The sequence below is a fragment of the Brassica napus genome, chromosome A9 (assembly GCF_020379485.1).
Source record: "Brassica napus cultivar Da-Ae chromosome A9, Da-Ae, whole genome shotgun sequence".
NCBI lineage: Eukaryota > Viridiplantae > Streptophyta > Magnoliopsida > Brassicales > Brassicaceae > Brassica > Brassica napus.
Window position 1 is genome coordinate 23246756 of NC_063442.1, and position 16862 is coordinate 23263617.

General features: G+C 42.9%; 1 non-coding gene across 1 annotated transcript; it reads right to left on the reverse strand.

The window, feature by feature from the left end:
* Nucleotides 1-1920: 1920 nt before the first annotated feature.
* On the reverse strand, nt 1921-2027 carry LOC125578720. Its single transcript, XR_007316803.1, has one exon. It is a non-coding gene; the product is annotated as a small nucleolar RNA R71 (small nucleolar RNA).
* Between the last annotated feature and the right edge of the window lie 14835 nt (nt 2028-16862).

Sequence of the window (16862 nt, forward strand, 5' to 3'; positions counted from 1 at the left end):
ACATCTTGTATATATGCTTTTCAATTGGTTTTCAAGTCTTTATCGAGTCTTCCTAGTCCTTTTCGAGTCATTACAAGTCTGGAGTTGCATTGGATAGCAGATGGACCAGCTGGAGGAAAAGAGTACAATTTGGAGTTTTTCACGCAGAACAGTCTGACGACTGCTCCGACCAAGCGGAACAACCAAGCGGAGCAACCCGAGTGACTGTTCCCGCGGCAGAGATTTTTAAGGAAACTACAATCATTACGGGATTTGCCCTAATTATCCCTATTTTCTCTCTCAGCCGCATGTGGCTTTGATATATCATATTTTCTGTTTCTCTATATCAGACTACGCTATTCTAGACACAAGAAACCATTGGTGACTTTAGAATTTGAGGATTTGCTTATTGTAAAGGGAGAAGGCTCCATCTCTCTCGTCATAGAGAATATTATCCTGAACTCTATTCTTATACTATTGAATTGCATGATGTTTTATTCAGTCTTTGTCTCTGTGATTTCTTTGTCCATGTCTGAGTAGTCGCTTGTTAGGTTTAGGGTGTTAAGGATCATGGATCAATGAGCTAGACACAAATAAGATTGTTATTCTTTGATATCTCTGTCTATTGTTATGCTTATTGCTTATGTTAAACTGGCCATTTAGCATCTGATCACAAGTTTAATCTATTCAACAAAACAGTTTTAGGTTACTGAAAATAGCATAGATAGGCGATTTGTCCTTAGCCAACGAAAGCTGATGTTAAGGCGAATCGTGAACCAATTGAATCTGAACTTAATGCTTGTCATAATTCTCTGATCCAAACAACAGTTTAGGCATTAGGATTGCTTGATAAATTGGTAGACACCACGACAATGGGTTTATCTATTCTTGTTGTTCAAGTTCTAGATTGGCTCGTATTGTTTTCCTGAATAGTTGTATAGCTCATGATCCTAAGTATCGCAATGAATCACCCTGAACCTTAGCTCTTTTAATCATCTGAAAACCTTTTAACTAGTCTTTTATCTTCTGTTATAATACCTCAATCTTAAAGCCCCCATATTGTATTAGCTTAATATTGATCTTATAGAAATAAAGTGTAACAGTTGGTCTCTGTGGATTCGATCCTAAACTGCTACATCGACATACCATTCGATTGTGGTAGTGTGCACATTAGGTTATTTGGTGTGCGCGTAATATCAAATTGGCGCCGTTGCCGGGGACCATCTTTTTACCTTTATTTTTCGGTTATTTATTTAGTCTAAGACCTCTAACTTGCCTTATCCTTTTTGTTGCAGCTAATGTTCCAGGTGCATGACCAGTAGACATACTCGGAGAAACGCACAAGGAGAGTTAGTTACATTTACCAACCAGGAGCTAGCAAGGTTAGAAAGAACAAATCGTCAACAGCCAAGGCAAACCGACACCACTATGGGTAATCACGCCAATCAGGATGATCTCGCTGCGGCTATGGCACTCATGCAGCAGCAGATGCAACAAATGCAGCAGACCATCCAAGCTCAGCAGGATGCTGCTGAACAGGCTGCTCTCGCGCAGCAGGAACAACAGGCGCAGACTGTTCCAATCAGGTAGAAAAACCTTCCGCGTAACATTCCTACTACGCGCTCTGCTATTGTTCCTCCACCCTGTACCAGGCAGGACTTCGAGATCAAGCCTGCTTTGATCGGTCTAGTACAGAGAAAGGTATTCTATGGTCTCTCTACAGAAATTCCAATGGAGCATATTGAGAGCTTCGAAAAAGTCTGCAGTTTCACTCGAGCGAATGGTGTTCCACCAGATTACATCAGGTGCATGTTATTCCCATTCTCTCTTGATGGAAAAGATGCACGGTGGTTGAACTCTCTCCCTACCGGCTCTCTCACTTCATGGGAACAGGTCCGATCAGCGTTCCTCAGCCATTTCTACTCTAAGGCGAGAACAGCTACATTGAGGAACAAGATCACCTCCTTCAGACAGCTCACTGATGAGCCTTTCTGCGACGCATGGGAGAGCTTCAATGACTATCGCAGAGAATGTCCTCACCATGGATTTGATGATGATTACCTCCTGGACATTTTCTATGATGGAGTGGACTGGAAATACTAAGGTGCTCTAAACTCTGCGAGCAATGGAGACTTCATGACTCAAACTACTGATGGAGCGTTTAAGCTGATTGAGAACATGGCTGCTAGCTCAGCTAATAAGAAAGAGGAGAGTGATTGCTCCAAGAAAGAGAACAGTTTTGACACCCATAAAATAGATGAGCTGACTGCCAAGGTTGATCAGCTACTGAAAAACAACTAAGGGCACGTCTTCAACATAGAGCAAGCTACGGCCGGGCAGATTCAGAACCAGAACCAGCGACAACCGCAGAACAATCGGCAAGTTGTTCCAGCTACTGAGAACAGTCAACCAGATGAGTTGAAGGGTCTGGGTATGATGATCCAACAACTGTTGCAGGGTCAGCAGGTTCAGGCCAAGGTGTTGAATCAGGTAACCACAGAAATTGACACCAGGATGGGTAACATGTTTACTGAGCTGAATAACAAGTATGACAATCTTGCGATCCATATAAGAAAGATCGATGTTCAGCTTGCTCAAACAGTTGAGAGTGTCAAGAGGCAACAAGAGACGCTCCCTGGAAGAACTGATAAAAATCCTAGGACTGAGCACTGTAATGCAATAGAGCAGCCGTTCGCTGAGACTGTTCTAGCCGCAGAAGAGAACACAGAACAGCCTGCTAGCTCTGCAGTAACTGCTCCCGACGAATCTGCTGAGACTCCACCATCTTGAGTCTATGTTCCCAAGGTTCCCTATCCAATTCCACCTAGACATCTGATGGATCCCATTAGTGAAGAACAGCTGATAGGTTTTAACAAGATGGTGAGAAGGCTTCCTAAAGAACTTGCATTCGAAGATGCTCTTCAGATTCGTCCATTGCTCAAGTTCTTTAAAAACTGTAGAGAGACTCAAGAGGAGATCAAGGTCCCCTATACCAAAGCACTGTCTACACCAGCACTGAAGGTATTGCCTAAGTTTGATGATCCTGGAAAGTTTGTTTTCCCATGTTCCATCGCAGGAACAACCTTCAAGGATGCTCTTTGTGACTCTGGTTCTTGTGTGAATCTTGTCTCAAAGGCTATTGTAGACGATTTGGGTATTTCTGATGTTGAGCATTCTCAGCTGACCCTGACCTTTGCAAACTCTTCCAGAGCAGTCCCATATGGAACCATCAGCAGCCTTTATGTTCAAGTAGGGGAATGCATTGTTCCTGTTGAGTTTCAAGTTGTTGAGATGAACAAGGATCATGAGATGCCTTTGATATTTGGAAGGACATTCATGGCTACTGTTGGAGCAACCATCGATATGTCCAACAAGAGAGTCTGCTTCTCCAACATCAACAAGAAAGTTTTCTACAAGGCTGTACCCACCAGATCTTCCTCATCACACGCCTCTTGCATCTCAGTGTTTGATGCAGAAAAGCTGAAGGTTGTTCCAGAGAAGGAGCATGGTGATAAGGGTGAGAGCAGGCTGTTCTCTGATGAAGATCCTAGCACTGATCCTACTAAATTCAGAGGGATTCAAGGGTGAAACAGAAAGTCCAGAAGAAAAGGGTCAAGGGAGATCCTGCAATGACTTTGATACCTCTCAAGTGTGATGAAAACTCCATTGAGTATGAGGTAAAGTGCAAGGGTACCTCCAAACCGTTCTCTAAAGTCAGAGTCATTCTCACACATGAGCTGAAGGAGAAAGGAGAAGTTGCTGTGAAAGGGTTGTTGAACAGGGTTTTGAAGATGAACATGTCTGATTGTGGAGCTTGTTTTGGAACTGGCCCTCCTGCTCAACCCGACTGATCCCAGTCACCAAGTCAAGCTAGAGACTTAAACCAAGCACTTGGTGGGAGACAACCCACTGGTAAGTGTAAATATAACTTGGTTTTGTTTTTGTTTACTTATTTTTCGTTTTAGTTTATTGAGTTTCAGGTCAAAAAGCAGAAAAATTCGAGATACTTCAAAAATTCTGGGTTGCAGAAACGGAACAACCTACCCCCTGAAAAGAGCGGTTGTTCCAGGCGATCATCTGACGATAGAACACCCAGAATTTTCATGGAGCGCCTGCTCCACTCAGGTAAGTATCTCGACCCAAAACAATAAAATATTTATTCTTATTTTCTCCTTCTCTCTGATTTACTTTCACACCAGGGACGTTGTGAAGTAAGTCTGGGGGAGGGTTTTCGTCGTTTACTAACTCGTTTCTTTCTTTAGTTTTTCTTTTGGGTCAATTTGAGTCAGTTTTTATTGATTCAGTCAAAACTTTGTGGGAATTAGGATCTTATTCTGTGTTGATCACTGACCACCTCGTGCTTTAGTTATCTTATTCAGTGACCTTAGCAGTGGCGAAAGACACACATGTGGACCTGGAACACCCTGACATATCTTACTTGATTCTCTAGAAGTTCTCAGCCGATCAGGTTACACTGGGTAGACCTAACTTCACCTTACTTGAACCTAATCTTCAATGAAATTCTTCTTGTTATGGGCATTAGATTAAGGAAACGAGAACACACTCAGGACTTCTTATCCTTTTTATCCATCTTGCTGATCCTGAGTGGCTAGCTCATCTTTAGCTAGTTTCCACCCTACACCTTAGCCTTTATTCGACCTTCATGCATTTGTTTTGCAGTGTCATATGTGCAGATATGTGCAAAAAGGTCGGAGAGGAAAGGATCAACGCAGCCTCCTACTCGTTGCTGCTGCAAAAATTCTGTCAGAAAGGAGAACAAGCAGATTAAGGGAGCAACCGCTCCATAACCAATGAACTGCGCAAGAGCAGGGGTGGAGAACTAGAATGGTTGCAAAATCAGAACCACCAGTGGCACTCAGAACCATCATGTATGACCTCCTTCTTCGTCACATCACCATATCAGTCTTCAAAAAAAAAAAAAAAAAAAAGAGCAAAATAAGGTGATGGAGAAGGCGATGAAATCAAAGAAACATGAGCCACTGGGAAGATCGAACAAAGAAGTGGGTACCAAAAGGAAAATGGAACGCAGAACAATCAGTTGCATGTTCCGTCATCAGAACAGTCGCACCAGATAGAGCAAAAACAAGTAGAGGCTGTGGACATCAATGAATCGATCCTCTCTTGCCATTTTGTGTGATATTCCGCATCCTCTTCAATGAAATGGTAGCCCCTAAACACTCTTAACTCCACCATTAAATAGCCTGTTCTACACCTAGACCGTCAACCCTGAATGATGCATGTGATGAGAAGCTCACACTACTCTTAAATGAATGTAAGGAGTTCTGTCTCGATAGTGTTGCTTTTTCAGGTTTGAGATGAAGAGTATGGAGCCGATTTTTGAACAGCAGTCAGTGGGGTTCCGGTAAGGGTGTGTTGTCCTAGTTTTACTGCTTGTGTGGTTCAGAGATTCGTGGTTAAAGTATGGTTGCTGAGAATATGAGAGTTCCCATACTTTCAAACCTTTCTCCCTGTTCTTGATACTTGACATTGTTTGAGGACAAACAAGGATCTAAGTCTGGGGGAATTGATATATGGTGTTTTATACATCTTGTATATATGCTTTTCAATTGGTTTTCAAGTCTTTATCGAGTCTTCCTAGTCCTTTTCGAGTCATTACAAGTCTGGAGTTGCATTGGATGGCAGATGGACCAGCTGGAGGAAAAGAGTACAATTTGGAGTTTTTCACGCAGAACAGTCTGACGACTGCTCCGACCAAGCGGAACAACCAAGCGGAGCAACCCGAGTGACTGTTCCCGCGGCAGAGATTTTTAAGGAAACTACGCAGAGATTTTTAAGGAAACTACAATCATTACGGGATTTGCCCTAATTATCCCTATTTTCTCTCTCAGCCGCCTGTGGCTTTGATATATCATATTTTCTGTTTCTCTTTATCAGACTACGCTATTCTAGACACAAGAAACCATTGGTGACTTTAGAATTTGAGGATTTGCTTATTGTAAAGGGAGAAGGCTCTATCTCTCTCGTCATAGAGAATATTATCCTGAACTCTATTCTTATACTGTTGAATTGCATGATGTTTTATTCAGTCTTTGTCTCTGTGATTTCTTTGTCCATGTCTGAGTAGTCGCTTGTTAGGTTTAGGGTGTTAAGGATCATGGATCAATGAGCTAGACACAAATAGGATTGTTATTCTTTGATATCTCTGTCTATTGTTATGCTTATTGCTTATGTTAAACTGGCCATTTGGCATCTGATCACAAGTTTAATCTATTCAACAAAAGAGTTTTAGGTTACTGGAAATAGCATAGATAGGCGATTTGTCCTTAGCCAACGAAAGCTGATGTTAAGGCGAATCGTGAACCAATTGAATCTGAACTTAATGCTTGTCATCATTCTCTGATCCAAACTACAGTTTAGGCATTAGGATTGCTTGATAAATTGGTAGACACCACGACAGTGGGTTTATCTATTCTTGTTGTTCAAGTTCTAGATTGGCTCGTATTGTTTTCCTGAATAGTTGTGTAGCTCATGATCCTAAGTATCCCAATGAATCACCCTGAACCTAGCTCTTTTAATCATCTGAAAACCTTTTAACTAGTCTTTTATTTCTGTTATAATACCTCAATCTTAAAGCCCCCATATTGTTTTAGCTTAATATTGATCCTATAGAAATAAAGTGTAACAGTTGGTCTCTATGGATTCGATCCTAAAGTGCTACATCGACATACCATTCGATTGTGGTAGTGTGCACATTAGGTTATTTGGTGTGCGTATACACGTAATATCAGAAGACATCAAAGGCGCCTTCCTAAGTAAATTTTTTAGCAAAGCTGTAGCAACTCGAAGTAAAAGGTTTGATTACATGGTGGACAAGATGATTGAAGATCACGAGAAAGGAATAATCACTAGTCTTAGTCAGATTAGTATTAGTCAGATTATGGATTTTGCCAATCGCGAGCAGGATGAAGATTTTGAAATCCCGACCACTCATGTCAAGCAGCCACACATTCAGGTTTACCATGCAGATGAGAGTAAGCAGAAGGACGAACTGAACAGAGAAAAGCTGGTCAACCATGATACAGTTAAGGATGATGAATATCATGTATCAGGAGAGCAGAGCAAAGTAGAAGAAGCTGATACAAAAGATCCGACTTCAGCATCGATCGACAGTAGTAACTCAGAATCGATCGATATCCGCACTTCAGAAACGATCGATACAGATATTTGTCATCGATCGATACCTTCTACAATCCCTGATGCTGCCACTGTGTATGTTAGGACTGGACGCCTATGCTAAAAGGTCTGCATTGCGTCATTCAGCACTTCAGAATAATGTCCTTGAGCTGCATCCTGCATATATCTCTCTTGTGGGTCAGCATTCTTTCCATGGTTTTCCTCATGAAGATCCCACTAGCCACCTGGAAACATTTGTAGATCTAGCCTCGACCATTAAATGCAATGGAGTCTCTGAAGACTACTACTTTTGCAAACTATTTCCATACTCTCTTGCTGGGGATGCAGCTCATTGGTTGAAGAAGCTACCACCAGGATCTCTCACTACTTGGAGTGACATCAGATACGCCTTCCTCAACAAATTTATCTATGATGCTGCAGCAAATCTAGAGATTGAGATAAGGTCTATGCTGGAATATATGGTGGAGGATGATGAGCAACATGAGTCTGGAAAGCTGAGCATAGTAGAAGTAGCTGATATTAGTGACACGAGCTCACCCTTACCATAACATCGATCGTCACCCCACCTCATCGTCGATCGACCCCAGTACCTCAGAAATGATCGACACAGACTTTTGTCATCGATCGATTCCACTTGAAATCCCTGAAAGATCGAGTTGTCCTCAGGACATTGCAAACTCGACACAGGAGAGCATCGATGAATCAAGCTGTGATCTTACCTTAGATGTCAACAAAGTCACTCTGAAAGACTTTCTGGAGTTGGAAGAATGGCTTCGGCAGAAGCTTGATGATCAGCCCGCTTCGGGAAAAGGTCTGGAAAATTCCTTAAAGGCTGACGACATCGACCGACATAAACCTGATGAGATCGATCGACACCCACCCTACGACATCGATCTACAGTCGTCGTCTAACATCGATCAACATACACCCGACTGTATCGCTCGATACCCACCCGATTGCATCGATCGACACTCATGGTTGGATGAACTATCTGGATACCCTATTGAACCAGGACAGATTGAGGAGATAATGCACATATCTAAGACATCACACATTGATGTCCCCGAACATCTAAGACCACCTATATGCGCAGAAGAAGCTGTTGGGATTTTTAAAAGAGTGAAGAGGATACATGATCCTGTGAAGATTATGGTTCCATGGGCAGTGTTTGAAGTTGAATCTCCTATCCCACCAGATAAAAGTGTGTCTCTGAGTTCTTACATTGAGGTATTGAATGATAAACATCATGTAGAAGCTTCTCAGAGAGGGCTGCGATTTAGAGATGAAGTAGATGAAGGCCCAGCAGAAGCACCATCGAACAACATCAGCAAATCGGAATTGATCGACACTAACACTTCACCATTGATCGATACCGATCAGATACCATCGATCGACACCCTTCGCGTATCAGAGCAGAATGATTTGAAGTGTGTCAACATCTTTTTGATGGAGGAACCACCACGCGATCAGACAAGTCTGGGGGAAAGAAGTGGAGGAACTGGAAGAAGAGAAAAAGAATCAATGAAGGTTCTCAGTTATCATTGATTCATCACTTCTCAGATGATGCCAGGAAATCCAGAGTGAGATTACACAAGTCTGTGGGAAAGAAGGTGAGAAATTGGAAGAAGCGGAAACGAACCAAAGGAGGTTCTCAGTTACCATTGACTCCTTACTTCTCAGATAGTATCAGAAAATCAAGAGTGCGCAGCAAATGCTTCTCACATCCATATGCAAAACTTAGAGCACTCCTTATTATTGAGATGATAGACAAAGGAGAAGGGTCTATGGAGGAAGCTTTTACACAAGAATGATAAAGCTTCAAAGAATAGACATTGAGACTTGATTTGGAGCAAGTTCTCATTCTTATGCGGACTTAATCATGTCTCCAGAAGTCAAGCTAATGACTAAAAATAAGGGCTGAGTGGGAGGCAACCCACTGTTAGGTTTGTTTTAAATATGGTTTAATTTTCATTTATTACTGATTTTTCTTGTTTTCTAATGATTTCAGGTAAAAAAAAAAAAAGTGTATGAACAGTAACGACTGTACTGTATCAAACACACTGTAGCAGCAACATCGACCGACACTGTAGCAGAAAATCGGGAGTTACTGTTCATCAAGAAAAAAAAATGTTTTATTTATGTTAGGTACAAGGAAAAGATCCGAGGAAGACGAGTTTCCATAGAAATCAACGATGGTTAGCTAACATCGATCGACAGAGTATCAAGGATATCGATCGCCACTTAAATGTGTTGGTCAATATTCACATCAAAGTTAGGTATATTGTTCTTCCTTGTTAAATATTGTCCTTATGATTTATTCTCCCACCGATTTTAGGCTGAATAACATTGGTCACAATGTTATTTAAGTCTGGGGGAGGTTATATTAATATTAGGTTTTAGTTAGATGTTTCGAATAGGGACCCAAGTAAACGATTGCCATGATATCGACCGACGAGAACAAGTCGATATCGATCGACATTGCTACATCTTCCACGACCGATGACAACACGTTTACATCGATCGACATCCATTCCGGTAAGGTATATATATTATTCTAACTTGTTAAATTGAGTACTTATGATTTATTTACACCATAACTCCGACTGGATATACACTGGTCACAGCGTTATCTAAGTATGAGGGAGGTTCTACTGATATTGTGTTTTAGTTATGAAAAAAAAAATAAAAAAAAAATAAATAAATAAATAAAAAAACAGATCCATGTAGACGATTGCTCAGATTATCGACCGATGATACCATCTCGATATCGATCGACAACGCTTCATCAACAACGATCGATTGTCACTTCATTGTATCGATCGATACTGAGCAGGTTATCGTTCTTACTTGTTAAATTTTGTACTTCTACTTTATGATTTTCACCTTACCAACGACTGTGTTACACTGGAGCCAGTGTAATTTAAGTCTGGGGGGGGATTACTAACGTTTATCTACCTTTATGAGTCTTATTTAAAATATTTTCAAAACTGTTTTTATTGAGTCAAGAAGGGGACAATGAACTTATTAGATTCATGCTTGTTATCTAACCACTCTTTAGCACCATTCTAGACTTACTGATTGCAGATAGTACTAAAGATACTAAAGTGGATCAACCTGTCAACTATGTTCACACTTGCTGAGATTGTTTGAAGGAACCGAAGCTGACTTCCAACCTAATTTGACTTAACTGCTTGTCTTGGGGCTTGGTATACACTGGATCGGATTCCTCCTTCAGGTCTGAAAGGTAAAAGTCTGAGTGATTTTGGTTTCCTTATCTCCTCCCTTTGGCATCCTAATAAAATAAAATAAAAGATTGAGATGATTTCTTGCGGTTTAGAGGGGTAGGTACATTACCGATGACCCCATTATTCTACTCTAATAGAATGATCACACATTGTTGGAAGCGAGGGGTAGGTACATTACCGATAACCCCACTATTCGCCTACACTTTGTCAAGAAAAAGAAAAAAAAGAAAAAATAATAATAAAAAATCGAAAAGAAGGTGAATAAGATGGACTGCATCAGCATCTTTGTTCATTGGAATTGAGATAAAAAGGATTCAGAAAAGGGAGATATACAGTAAAAGAAACCAGAACAAGACTACATGTTTACTCAGATACCTGTTGGGGTAAGAGTCCATGTGTCTTGTGATCGATACTCCCAAGGTAAAGCATACACATTTATTTATGTTAAGAAATGAGGTTGGTAGAGAGGAATATCAGACATGATTTGCTAAGATGTTGGCTATGTGAATTTGGTTGCTAAGTTAGGATATTGTATAATGTGCTTCTATGATTAGGACTTCTTAGATGTGGATTGTAATATTGTAGAGGTGATGATTCTAAGTTTTAAATCATGTGAGTCCCTGCTGTTTTAAAACCTCTTTCAGAGAGACTGCCCGTCTGTTTTGCTTGAGGACAAGCAAAAGGGTAAGTCTGGGAGAGTTGATAGACCATATATTTTACCTATTTTTAATCATGGTCTATAAGTGTTTTAAAGTGTTTTAAGATACAATTATTATGTTTTGGAGTCTATTTAGAGTATTTACAGGTTCAGGGACGTTTAGGAGAAATATGGTGATTTTGGAGTCTTTTGGAGCCTTTGGAGGTGCAGAGTTGCACAGACGCGTCAGATGTTTAGCTATGGATGGAAACATTCCGACCGTTAGATTGAGCCCATATTTTGACACAAGATAGAGATTTGAGTTAGCTTTCCAATGCCACCGGTCTCAGGTCAATCCGCATCCTGTAGTAGAAGTTATGCCCGTTTTACTGAAGAGTGGTCAGTCTGCCTCGCTAGAGGAATTAAGCTGCCGAGAAAAGAAAGCCACGTCGATCGATGCAGCACTCGGCACGTCGATCGATGGAGATCCCAAATCGTGGGCCTTGTATATTTTATGACTGCGTGAAGCCCAGAAGCCATAATTTACCAAAATGCTCATGGATGACCAGAAACCCTATTTATGTCATTTCTAAGCCATTGTTGACGGCTACCACTTCTTTACGCTTTTTTTTTCATTGTTTCTCTTAGAAGAGAGAAGGGAGGAACTCCTATCAGAGTCCTCCTAGAACTCCATTGGTTTTCTTATCTATTCTATTTCAGTTTTATATCTATTCATCTATGATTTCTATTTTCATGTCTGAGTATATCCACCTGTTAGATCCAGGGTTCATATAGGTTTGTGGGATTAGCCCCAAACTATAGATCTGTCTTGTTGTGATATTCATGATAGATCTATACTTATTGCTTGTTCTAGAGTAATTAACTAGAATATTGATCATAGGATTGCATACACAAGCATCCTTGTTATCCCATCCTGACATCTATCTATCATATTAGGATTGTTAGAGAGGGCTAACCGCCAATTTAGCATTCTAATAGGGCAAATCATCTCGCGCATAGGCCTGGCTAGAACCCGTCGATCGATGTCCTCAACTGACTATCGGTCGATGTAGGCAAAGGTGTATCGGTCGATGTCCCTATAGGACCATCGATCGACACTCTTTCGTTATCAACATACTAACCATTGAGACACGAGATCTAGTCTGTTAACCAGTGAAACATGCGACAGCTGATCACTGAGTTAAGCGGTTGAGCTCTAACATATCATGCATGCAACAAATAGGTACCTATAGGAATTATAATCTCCAACACCTGAATAGAAACCCTAGATCTAGCAACCATCCTTCCATCGAACAACCCTTGCCAAGCTGAACAATTGACTTGTTCAACTTGTTTACTGCTTGTTTATTTAATTGCTATTTTACTGCTTTATAATCTATTAGCCTAGTTTATTATAAATTGTTTAGATATAATTGGTTCCCTATCTCTTTGTGGATTCGATCCCTAAGTACTATAACTTGACCTCTTTTGATGAGAGTAACACTCTTTAGGGTAATTTGAGTGATATCAACCATCCTCGAAAGACGTGGATCCGAAAACGAAGAAGAAGAACTCTCGTAACGACAAGTATGACCATCACGAGGGGGAAGATCTCCAAGGAGCGCACAATTACGCGATCAGTTCGGACCAAGCCCGAACCACGGGTAATACGTGGACTCGCAATCAAGGATATGACGAAAGCACCTTCTGCGAGTTCCACCAGTCCCGAGGACACTCCACGACTAACTGCAAAGTCTTGGGAGCAAGGCTGGCCGCGAAGCTACTAGCTGGAGAGCTCTCGGAAGTGACCAGCGTGAAAGATCTCACCCTCGAGACCGATCGCCCCCCGAAGACGGACAAAAAACCGCCCGTGGAGAAATCCCCTCAAAGAAACTAATCCGGGGATAAACGTGGCAGAAGGCCGGACGATAAGGGAAACGATAACAATTGTCGCAGAGTCAACATAATCATCGGAGGATCGCAATACTGCAACGATACGGTTTCTGCCATCAAGGCTTACCAGCGGAAGGGAGAGTCGAGTGAAAACTGGCCTACATGGTCTCCTCCCCGAGACGGTCAAAATTGCTCAATCACCTTCACGAAAGAGGAAGCTGGCGGGATCGATCAACCTCACTGCGATCCGCTCGTTATAGATCTCGTCATACGAGATCTGGAAGTCGGAAGAGTACTCATTGACACGGGAAGCACAGTCAATGTAATCTTCCGCGACACTCTCAATCAGAAGAGCATCTAACTCGGAGAAGTAACTTCAACGCCGAAACCGCTCACGGGTTTTTCAGGCGAAGTATCGATGACCCTCGGGTCAATCCAGCTGCCAGTCATGGCCAAGGAGATCACGAAAATCGTCGAGTTCGCGGTGGTCGATCATCCTGCCATCTACAACGTGATCATGGGAACCCCATGGCTCAACGCCATGCAAGCCGTTCCATCGACATACCACCTGGGTGTCAAATTCTCAACCTCAAACGGAGTCGCAGCTATCTGGGGATGTCAGAAACAGTCGCGACTATGCTTCCTCGCGGAGCACAAGTTAAGGAAAATCACGACTTCTGCGACGGCAAATCGCAAGCGCACGAAGATAGATCAATATTCAGCCAAAAACGCTTCAAGGAAAGACGATTTAACATCGTCTGCCGACGCAAACGCTTCAGACGCCGAAACTCAACACGAGTCCGAAGCCGACACTACAACTCATCCGGAACATCCGGAAAAGAGCACTGACCCGGCCACGGTCATCACGATCAAGGCGGTCAGCACAGCGAGAACCGCCGAGTAAAAACGCTCGCGGCGTAAAACAGAACTACGAGATGGCTTGATCCTCGAAAGGGGTACGTAGGCAGCTTGTCGAAAGACGAGTTCAGCTATCCCCCTCTCTAAAAAGGGGGGGAGTGGGTACGTATACTCGTATACTCCCACAAAGGAAAAGATGCGTCATTGTAATCGAGTCTTTTAGAGATTTCAAAAAGAATTTTACTACAATATGGCATTGCTCCTTTTTAATTAAAACGATTCCGCTTCAGTTAACGCAAAAGTCTCAGAACATGCCTAGAAAATTTACAAACGTTAAGACTCTTGTCAGCGGCCTCATCCGGTCCAAAATCGCAAAATAATCCTTCCTCAGCACTTAAGATATACGTATAGTCTTCGAAAAAACTGCAAGACGTCGCCAAGTTTAAATTCAAGATGATGCGAACAAATTGTCCGACCACGACCACAAAAACCTTACACCCCGTTCGTCGATTGGCCCCGACGAAGACGCCAGCCGTCTTAAACAAACGCAACTTGATCACTCCTTTGATCTTCGAACGTCCAACACAAGGACGAAAGCGCGCTACAAAAAAAATCCGAAATTTTGGTCTAGCACTTCCAGTTGGCTTAAAAATTGTCTCTGGAAAGAAGCTCGATTCATACCATACAAGTCATATAAGCCGAGAACCTATCACGGACTTTAAATCGGTACGAATCAGGTAGAAATCACAACAGGAAAATCGATAGCCGACTAGTCACCGCACAAACCTTAAACCGAGAGTAAACCTAGGTCTTGCCCTAAACCCATCGCATTGGTCTCAGACATCTCAAGACATGATATCTAAACGATACGAGATCCTAAACCATGTCTCTCCGTTCACATCTCAACGTTCCCGAAAGTTGTAAGAATAAGTAATTTTTATGAAAAGTAACGAACGAACCGACAGATTGAACGTCCCAACGGAATTAAATATGAGACGAAAACTCAAATTTACTTCAAACTTACTCAAAACAATTCGAAATAAAATGCCCATCATATATATACAGACTGCATAAAGCGGTAGGGATTCAAGCCACCGACGGCCAGTCCTGGTAAACGATAGAACGGCCAAAACAGGCCCATGTAATGTCTCGAAATCAAAGCCACACTCGGCAGAAAAAGACAAATAAAGCCATACTCGGCAACAAACGCAGTATAAATAAACAACCTCCTCCCTCTAGATGATCACTCCACCTCTCAAGGTTCAAAGTAAAAGTTCCCAGACAACGAAGCTCCAAACGCATCCGCGGGACGATCCACCTCCTCGCAATCACCGGGAAACTCGGTCGTGGTCTCTACGGTATCGGGAGAAACCGGGATGGGATTTTAGAATCCCTGGATCCTCCCATCGATCGGAGCAATAATCGCCTCAGCGTGAGCATGATCCTTCATGCCGCCCTTCATTAACTCCATCTCCTTCTCGAAAACGTAGTCGTCCGCCTACGTCTTCCAAAGGCTCCCGACTGAACCGCGACACTCACGAAAATCGCCCACCGAGGTGAAAGCATCCTTGAGGTTCCCGTACTCGATCTGGAATTGAGAGGCACGAGTCTTCATCACCTCGACAATCTCTCTCTTGCCCTTCCGTTCTGCCTTGCGAACAGCCCTTGCATGATCACGAGCGAGTTGCGCATCTTGCTCCAACATCTCGCCTTGCATGCGAGCAAGATCTGTTTCTTCTTTCTCCGCTTTAAAGCGATAGACCATGGCTTCTATATGGCTCGCCTCAATGGCCGAGCCAAGCAAGTTCAGGCCCTGCAAAACCGATTAACACGTTGTAAGCGGAAAAAGAAATACGTAAGGCAATCGCCAAAATTTTTGAAAACTAACCCCGTTGATGATAAGAGACCCTTCCGCGATGACTTTCGGCCTCCCCGAGGGTAGACCAGCAAAGAAGTCATCGAAGTCCGGAATAGGGACCTCGCTCGTACCGCTTCCATCGCCGTAAGCAAGGTCTGGATCCCATCCTGGAAGCATAGAATCATCCACCGAAAACTCTATGTCGCCAAGGTCAATATCTTTCCCCTTCGAAGAGTTCCACCCCGTCGCAACCGTGGGAGCAGCCTCGGGACCTTGGTCATCGGGCTCGGAGTCGCTCCCTGTTTCCACGCCCGAAACAGGACCGGGATGCACAAACCTCAACGCCTTTCAAACTCGCTTCGGCGTAAAGGAAGTCCAGAAAAATGGACCGTTCCTGAGAAGATCCCTCACTGCGATAATATCCTCAGGGAGCGGAGCAAGCGGATTGATGAAGGGACGATCATTCGGCAACCTCCGGAACAATGGAATACAATTCTCTTCGATAGACGCAGCGTCTATACGAACGAAGAAGAAAACTTCTTCCACGAGTTGAAGTTGGAAATAAACCCTTTAACCACTGACATGAAGTCCGAGGGACCAGCCTATACTTGTCCGTATCCTTGACAATCTGTAACCTGAGAAGCGCTTCAAAGTGGTTGACGGTAAGGGAGAGACCATGCTCGTAGCTCAGGATCAGGACTCCAATGAGGTGTTGGATGCCAAGGGGATTCAGTTGGCTTATCACCACCTCGAAACGATCCAACACACGGACGATAACTTTGGGAATCGTGAACCACAAGCGACAACGCACTACGAATGCTTCGTAACAAGTAAAGTAACCCTCCGGGGGACTACTAGCGCGCTCTCCTTGACGAGGAACCCGGAATTCCACCGCGTCCAAAATCTGATAGAACGACCGCATGGTCTCGAGAAACTCGCTACTTGGTGCACCTACTTGGTGCACCTTCCTCGACCAAGCGATGGTTCATGACCGGGAACGACTTCTCTTTGGGAGGTGTGATCGAACCATAACACGCGACCCACCATGCCTCGTTCTCGGCCGGGTCTACCGAATGAGGAACGAATTCTATCTTCGGCACAAGGAGCTCTTCAGGCACGTTTGCGGGCAAGGACCCTTTCTTCGAACTCCTTTTCTTACCCGACATTTCATATTTTCCTTTTGAGAATCAAGAAGAAAAGGATAGAGAAAAAAAAG